The 8,999-nt window shown below is 42.8% G+C and overlaps 1 protein-coding gene across 1 annotated transcript in view; it reads left to right on the forward strand.

The window, feature by feature from the left end:
* Nucleotides 1-6: 6 nt before the first annotated feature.
* Nucleotides 7-8,999, forward strand: part of arhgap35a (Rho GTPase activating protein 35a) — a 75,034-nt gene continuing 66,041 nt past the window's right edge. Inside the window, 1 exon segment of the mRNA XM_020623191.1 lies at nt 7-196. The gene's annotated coding sequence lies outside the window, so the exon portion shown is untranslated.

The raw sequence follows: 8,999 nt of genomic DNA on the forward strand, positions 1-8,999 counted from the left end.
ATGAAAACGGCCACTAAACGTGGGAAGCAGTGGACATTCAGCCTATTTACTAAAAAAAGCGGAAAACAATCGATGCGAGTGCTGGTAGGGAGTATTTTGGCCGCTGTTTTTTAAAGTCTTTCGCCGGCTGGGAGTCGCAGAGGAGCACAGGGAGAAAGAAAGGAGTGGACGAGAGTCGAGAAGGGGGTATGCTATGGTATGTACAACAGACTCTTCCTTTACACCATAATTACACGTATTACACATATATATGGTTAATTAGAAGGAATAAAACATGTTGAAAAGGGTGTTTGGAGGTGTTTACTTCTCCTTATACTGCAGCTTGGTTTGATATGAAATGCTGCGATTAACAAGAAACTGGGGGTCAACCTCTGTCCCCCCTCAGGGCTGCTGAGACGCGAAGCCCTTAATAGTAATAACTGTGATTATTCTAATAATGCTGCATGGGTGGGTGGATAAAAACTAAAGCTGTTCTAATGTTGGTTAGGGTTAGTATCTGCTTGTTTAAATTGGAAGTTTACACTGGAGAAAGGGGGTCATAAAAATGGATCTTGCCCAAACATTAAAATTGTTTGTACAACAACACCTGGAATGCATTGGCTTTGTCAGGTCTGGAGAAACTCCCTGGCATGCCTCGAATATAAGGAGCAGTAAGGACTTTGAATTGGCAGAGTGGTAAATAGGATGTTTGTATTGGACTACAGGACTGTCAAACAACATATTGATGCGGTGTCTGTGTGGTTTCCATCTTTTGCATTTTAGTAGTCACAAATCTTAGCCCTCATCAGATGTATTTAATAACGTAAGTGCTTGCAAACATTAAAGCTGCATGAACAGGTCTTCCTGGTGACATAGTTAGCTAGTGTGTGTACGCCCCGCTGGGATAAGTGTACTCGGCTTCCTTTTTCATGTCACTGTACCTGTAACACAAATGACTCAAATCTTTCTAGACAGGATATCCAGTGTATAGCACACTCTTCCCCTCCCCCCTCCCAAAATAACTATCCCAGTCTCAGGTGGCAATATTTAGCTGGACTCTGTAGACTGTGCATGTCTACCTCTTTATGCTGTAAGATAAGGTACAGACAGGCTGATCTGGGAGACCTAATGATATCAGCTAACACAGCCATTAAAATATTTCTGAGCCATAACTAGTCACCGATGTATCGTAGAAGTGGTCATTGCCCTGCCAGCCACTCCCTTTTAGTCCTTCTACTGGACTTCACTACTTTGGTGTCAAAAGGGATCTTTCTACTTCCCTCTGGAATACTGATTTAGGATTGAGTGTGAAAGATGTCATAGAGTGAGATAAGTGGGCAAATGTCTGTGTGGGTTTCTGATATGGCCGTTAACAGAGAGGTGCATAGCTTGAGGGGTTTGGCCTGCAGTGCTGTGTTACTGCTAGAAGGAAAGGACATTTTCAAAGCAGGAACTTTGTCATTTGATAATGGATATAGGCTGTTATCTTGTGGATTCCACATCCTTTCAAGCAAAGTAGTTGACACATGACCCTGTGTTTTTGGCAGTGACTGCTTTTTGATGACTTTGTTTCCCTTTGATCCTAATCAACCTTATTGGGAGGACCATGCTAAGGAGGAAGTAAGCACACACATCTCATACACACACCTCCTTGGTGAGACGGTCTCTTTGCTTTCAGGTAAATGCATTAGCAGCTGTCAGCACTTCTGTTCTCTGGTTGATTAGACCCTTTGCAGTGCAGTCACACCTCTCCTGGAAGTCTCCTCATCCCCTAATAGCCATGCCATTTGCCCTGGCACTAGGCTAGCTACCAGCACACCCACTCACCCCTGTATGTTTGCCTGCCTCTGGCCTGTGGATTGTGTTGTGAGACCCTGAGATGGAACATGTTTCTGGGATCAGACGAGGCTTTGTTCATCAGGATGTAGGACAGAGATGGAGCTGCATCCTTTTGTCGAGGACACTGGAAGTGAGATCCTGTCTGATATTATGTGGATAGATAAACACAAGGTTTGGCATGCTTTGCAATGGAAACAGTGACATAGATATGTGCTCCATATATCACAAGCCCCCCTTTAACACTGGATCAGTAATCAGATGAGAAAGGTAACTGGAAAGCACTTAAGCCCTTTTAGTATGAAACATGCCCTAAATCAGTAAGCCCAGCTGTGATTAAGTTATTTTAATAAGGAACTTGCTGTTTCTAATGCCACTTAATTTAATAACTTGCCTCATACCATATTATTTTCATGTCAAACTGGGCTTTTATTTTCACAAATCACTGTGCTGCTGAATGAAACAGTGGCCTCTCACCTGCTCATTTGCAAATTTCACAGCTAGCATACCTGTCAACGTAGGGTGACTTCATATGCCAAGGGTGGGAAATTTCCCTGCTCATCTGAAAATGTGCCATTTGATAAATTTCTTCTCTTTTGCAATACAGGAAAGGTTTGCTTGTGAGTCAGTGTTTGATGGAGAAAGGAGCTAATTATAGCAGGCAGCTTTGGACTTTGGTGGACCAGATTACAGTCACTTTTCTCTCAATGGCTGCCTTGTTCTAGTGGCCGATTATTAGGCAGAGAGAAGTGCATTCTGGGATGATTGTATCTGAATTTCCATTAGAAAGTGTGCCTGCCTCGGTTGAACTGAGATTCTCTTCTCTCCCCACTGTTTCAGCTCCCTTGCTCATGGCAGATTTGCAGATGGGGACCGCTTGATATAAAGGCCTCTGTAGTGTGCCCCCTTTCTATTTTAAATCCAGTTTAACTCTGTGTCCCAAATGACCGAATTATGTATGAGGGAGCTGATCCCCGATTGGCAATCCTGGCTGTGTGTGGTGTATGTTTGATGGAATGATAAAATGTGTCACCATTATTCTTGTGCATAATCCCTTTACAACTGGTTCACCCAAGAACTTTGAAAATAATTCTCAATGAAATTAATCAGTACCAAGGTTGCATTTGCTCTATCCCACCTAATTATGGTATCATTTTTCCAATACAAATGTATTACCAGTGGATAATGCTAGCAGAAAGTAAGGACTTTAGATATAATTAATGGTTTAAATGGTGGATGGGGGGCTTGGTTGAGATAGGTTCAACTAGCCTCTGTATTTCTTTGCAAAATACAGTGACACAGTTTGAGAGCAGAGTGACCATGGAGATAAAGGACCAGGATGTAAGGCACAGAGGAATGGTGACCTCTGGACATGTGCAGCCCTGCTTTGCTTTTCTAGATACAATTACACAACAGAGGGACAAGGGTAATGGGCTATGCTAATTTGGAAGGGCTGTAGAGAGGGAACATAAGGGGAGAACTGGGAGAAACTAGGGACAGTAAGGGTGAGACACAAAAAAGTAGGTAGTCAGTTTGGTAAAAAAAAAAAAAAAAGCTCCAAGAATGAGACTAAAGTAAGATGTGAGCAAACTGCTGCCAGTTTCTGCTTCAGGCTGTGTTCCTGGTATGTGCCCTTTCAGCTTTGTGCTCAGCACTCAGCCAATCAATGACAGCCATAAGTAACCCTGCTGCTTGGCTATTGGCCACAGCTGAATTCCATGAGTCAGCAAGCCCCTAGATAAGATGTTATGATTGAGTCACTGCCAATGAAATTAGGCCATTGGCCAGAGTTCAACAGGTTGGACTTCTGCTGCTGTATTCACACACACAAAGCTTGTATCGCTGACATGTGGTACATGGTTCTTAACCCTGAAGTCCTCCGATTTTTTTGGATCATGTAGAAGACTGGACTGAAAAGAGAGTTTTTTTTTTCATCTAGGAATACATAAGCAATTACATTATCATGCTAAATGTATAATAGCCTCTGAGTGTTTTCCAGTGAGTCAGTGTTTATGCTGACTACCTGGGATTTTGAAAGGCTGTAGCCACAGGAAACCTCTCACCTCCAGAAACAAAGAAACTGCTCTGAAATCCACCTACACACGTATTAAAGGATAACTTTGAGCTTGTTTGTAGTCTGTGGACACATGAACACACTTGCACATTTCTCACACTAACCCAACACGTACTGTAGTTTTCAGGTTTTGTCTTAACCTGTTGCGTTGACCTACCCTCATGGCTCCACGTTTAATTGCCTAAATTGGGCTGAAGTCAGGAGAGGTCCCTTTGTGTCTTTGTTTGACTCTCTGGAGATTTTCCCTTGTGGCACCCCTGGGTTTCCTGGAGGAAGTTCACCTATGATGGCGGGTTGGGGGGCGGATGGGAGGCAAGGAGAAGTGGATATGGTGGAGGAGAAGGGGACAGGTGAGGGGAGACAGAGGAGGGTGACAATGAAACCTATTTATAATCAGAATAATAGCCAACATAAAAACTTGACATATGGAATTTATTTTTGTTTTAAGTCAACTGGGAACAGTACCTAAACTAGGAAATAGTTTAACGCTTGTGAATGAGGTGCAAATTTATTTATTGAGATTAGTTTCATGTCAGACTTCTGTGTCTCAGCCTGCCCAAGCATACAAACAAAGGCATATTAGAGCCAGTTGTTTAAGCCATGTTTAGTGATGGCCTCGCTCTCGATTTTTGCATCTTGAATCTTATACTTAGACCCTCGGATACCAGCTTGCAAGTATAGTATTCTTTTAAAGGTACAGTGTGTAGCTTTTTCAAATATTTTTGTTGTAGAAATCTGCTCCAATACTTGTCTAATGTGGAGCGGTGCTGTCGAGGTCTCCTGTGACCCAGACTCATTGAACAGCGCAGAGACGTTAAGCTTCTAAAAGGTTTCGAGCAGGACTGACCTCTCTAACCAATCAGAGATTTTCAGTTATTTCTGCTTGAGCAGTAAGATTTGTTGCATTCTCATTTCTTGTAATGTCACAACAACAAATATCTGAAGAGCTGGGCAGAGCGTAGTAGAGCATAGTGGAGAAGGGAGAATGAGAGCTGGGCGGAGCAGAGTGGGGTGATTTGGAATTTACCTTAAGTTAATCAGAAATCTGAAAAAAGCCTCATGTAATCACTGTCATCAGAATAAACTAGCCAGTCGTGTTTCAAACACTTCATCTATGCAAATGTTAGATTGCCATGTAACTGCTCTCTCTTCCTGTACATGCTTGCTGTTCTGATTCATGGCGGGTGCTGTGGGTGGCACACCTTCTTTCATTAAATAGCTGCAGGAGCATAGAACTTGTTGGTTTGGTAGGAAGTTCAACAGCCAAGCAATAATGATGCTATAGGCCTTCAATGCATGCCCATCCTTTTCAAAGGTGTAGAGGTGGAGTGCTGGATTTAGTATGTTATGTATGAACATTTCTCTTGAACATACCGCACAGACTCCAGCCAGCAGCCGACTAGAATATAGGTAGAATGTGCTAGAATGCGCAAGTATAGGCTAAAAACAAAACACTTCCTGTTCACCACAGCTGCTGTTTATAGCTGCTTCTAATCAAGAATATGTCTGATAAGATGTTATAAATGTCACTGCCGTTCTCTGCCCTTGGCTTTTTGGTTGTGGAAGAAGAAATGAGGCTGTGGAAGTGAAAAACCAAGGGTACTACAACGAGAGGCTAAAGGCACTTTGCGATCTGTTCTCTTCTTGTGCGCTGATTTGCTAAGCTCAACTGCCAATCAGAGTAGTCTCTCTCTCAACGACGAGGCCTGACCTCCGCCGCTGAGTCAACGTGTTGAATCGGCCAAAAAGCCACTGACGGAGGCTGACTAGTGGTGGAGGAGACACTGGGAATATGAGCTCCGACAGATGCTTGCTGATGGGCCATCAGCTTCGTGTGTCTGTGCCCTTAGCCTTCCCCAGAACTGTCAAGTGAGCAAGCAGTCAAGTAGGCACAAGCACCTCATAACTTATGTTATCCCTTTTGTATTCAGTGAGGGCAGGTCCCTGCTAGTGAAATGGTTATGAAGATCCTTCGTCTGTCATCTTTTACCCCCCTGGAATATTTGCTGATTATTACTAGCAAAGCCATTTGGACAGCCGTACATTTTACTTAATGTGCCTCCTTGAAAATTATCAGTTGGGTTAAAAAGGCTGCTGTAACAGCAACTTTTGTGTCTGACAGACTCTGCAGCTGGGGTCTTATCTGTAAAGACTGGCTGTACATGTAAGCTGTTCTTTTTGGGTATAATATTACAACGTAAAAAAACACCTTGGCTCCTCTGCTCTACTCAAGTTGTTCTATAAACATTGTAACTGAAAACAATAGTGTGTGATTAACTAAAGCTAGCCATAGTGAGATGGGGTGTCTAATGAAATATGGTGCCTGAAAGATTTTAGTACTTGGCAAGAAACAAACTATGTACAGAGGCAGGAAGCGAGATTATGGTGATACTTACATATTGTCTCAGGCTATCAACTGTAAGTCATCACTGTAAAAATATAACCAGCTATGCTGTGTGTGTATGAGAATGCTCATGGTTAACGCATTTTGACACTGTTGGAACATGATGTTTAGTTTGTAAGTTATTCCGGCATGTTGTCTGTCATGTTGCCTCTCAGATGCTGCCTCTGCCTGGTGCTTTAACATCTGGGAGTATCTTCATTTACTTGCAGAGAAGAGAGAGGTAGAGAGTGGGAGGTAGAGAGGTGTTCTACTTCAAATGTGTTCTAATTAAAGTTGGCAGACTTAATCACAGACAGATAAGAATCAGAGAAGAAGAAAAGTGACGGAGAGCAGGGATTAGACGGTAGGGAAACGACCTGCAGACCCAGACAGCCAGAGGCCTTTGGAAGTACCTCACTCGACCTTCTTACTTCAATCCACGTCTTCCCAAGCTCTGTCGATTTGCGCTTGCTTCCTCTCTTCTTCTTTTTCTCTTTTCTTGTTATTTTCAGATTGTCACCAAATATCGCCATTCCTCAGTTTTTCTGTCCTAGGAGCAGAGTGCCATGTTATTGTTAGCTGTGGTTGAGGACACAGGAAGGGCACCACCTTGTCACTAGATGTTTGTCTCAGATGCCACTTCAGGGTGATCTGGCCACTGCTGTGAAGGTCTTTGGCATCTCCCCAGTGAACATGTGCTGGTACTCCTCTCTCCCACACATACAGAGGCACACAAAACACTTGTTATTTGGACTTTTTTTGTAAATTAGGTATTCTTAATGTGGAGTTTGCCCCAAGCATTTTAACATTTGCAAATCATTACCTGGCTTATTATTTAGTATTCATGGTTGATGCGACTCAGCTTTAAAAGTTTGGACTTTGGCATTTGAAATGGCTAACTGTTCTTTACAGTTGTAAGGGCACCAAAGTGGTATGAAACAGTATGTACACTACACAGAAACATATACACGCACAGTGTGACCAACACTAACTGACCCCGCATAACATAAGGGACAGCGGGGTTCTGGCCCTTAGGCATCTATGTGACAGTGGGCATCATATCCTCTTTAAGGTGAGAAGATAAGGCGGCTGTTCATAGCCATTTGTTATCGCAGGCAGCCAGCCCCTGACACCTCCACATCCCTTATCTGGCCCAGTCCCAGTTTCTGATCCAGGCAAAGGCTCATGCAAACCCAGGGCTGATGAGTAAGCACAGCTCAGCCTGCAAATAGCTGGGCTTGCCATTATCGATCGCAGTACCGCCGCCTGTCATCCAGCCACCACTTAGTTAATGATGTCCATACTGTCGTGTCATGGCTGAGAAAATGGCCATAAAACAGAGAGCAGCAACGGAAAAGATAGATTTTACGGATAGAGGAGGCACACCCAAAGCAGCATGAGCCAAGTGGTACAGTTCTGATATCTCAGGATGGTAACACTGTCTTTCTTACTTGTGGTTAGACTCTCTGTTCTGTTGTTGGCTATCTTTATTGTGGTGCTGGTTGGTCCATCTGCATGAAAGAAAGACAGACCGCGATTTCCAACAGTGTGCCAGCCTCTGTGTTGACCTGGTTTTGACCTTGTTACTGTTGCTGGAAAAACAGCACATTTGTGTGTGCTAAATAAATTCCCTTACTGATGAATCACTTTGAATGCTTGCATCTAGAGGCAATTATAAAATGCTCCTGTAAAGGCATATATCAACTGTGCCGTTTTAGATGATTGTAAATTGATTTTTCTCTGAGCTGGGTTTTCATGGGACCAACGTGGGTCATTTCTCTTCTCGGTGCCCACTCAGTGCCATAATTTCCCAGGATGCAGTAGGGACCCCAAGGTCCATAGCCCTTATATCAGAGTTCATTTTCTGTTGCAGTGATCCACCATTTTGTATCATTCCTGATGAGGATGGGAGAAATGTGTCTCAGTTCACCACCTATTAAGAGCAAGTGTGTGTGTGTTTGTGTTTTTTTGTTTTTTTTTTACTCTAAATATTGTATTGCATAGTTTGTAATAGGCTTGGCTGAGTGTTGTACAGAATGAAGAAAGTCACAGGGTTGTTACAGTCAGCTTTCCAGTGAATAAACTAAGTGCAGTCAAGGTCACCCTATTCCTAATATACTAGCAGTATGAAACTGCATCCAGTATAAGATGAGCCAAACACTTAGAGTAGAGACACTTAGAGTAAAAGTTTTAGAATGAAGACAGCCTCCCAATAGTTTTTGCTCATGTTTCTGTTTCTAAAATACTTCTAATATATCATTGTTGGTTATAAATTGCTACAACCACAAACTTGAACCTGCACACATCCCACCTCTTCCTCTATTGCTGTGCTGCTTTCCATGTATGTCCTAAGTTGTGAAGATAAAGGAAACATAGGTGAAGAATGTAAACATTTCTAGGAGCTGGTTTTGGTTCGAGGGCTGCTCAGAGGGGACGGCTTCACCACAACATGGCTCGTATTAGTCACAGTTGTCAGACAGAACAGAATGCAGACCTTTTTGTCCAATAAGGGAAAAGGTCTTTGCGAATGCAGTTTGTCAGGTCAGGATGAGCCGGGTCTGTTGTGTCTTAAGTCATGTGAATGCCAGAAGGAAAATAAGATGGAAAGGAAATTAAGAGATTGGACTCATTTATTTATTGTTTTAATTTACTTTGTGTCATCATTGTGGCTTTCTGGATGTTTATGTTTGTGTGTTTTCAGTTGTAGTGTCAATGCAATCTTAGTCT

Source organism: Monopterus albus, unplaced genomic scaffold (genome assembly GCF_001952655.1).
Source record: "Monopterus albus unplaced genomic scaffold, M_albus_1.0 scaffold293.1, whole genome shotgun sequence".
NCBI classification, from domain to species: Eukaryota; Metazoa; Chordata; class Actinopteri; order Synbranchiformes; family Synbranchidae; genus Monopterus; species Monopterus albus.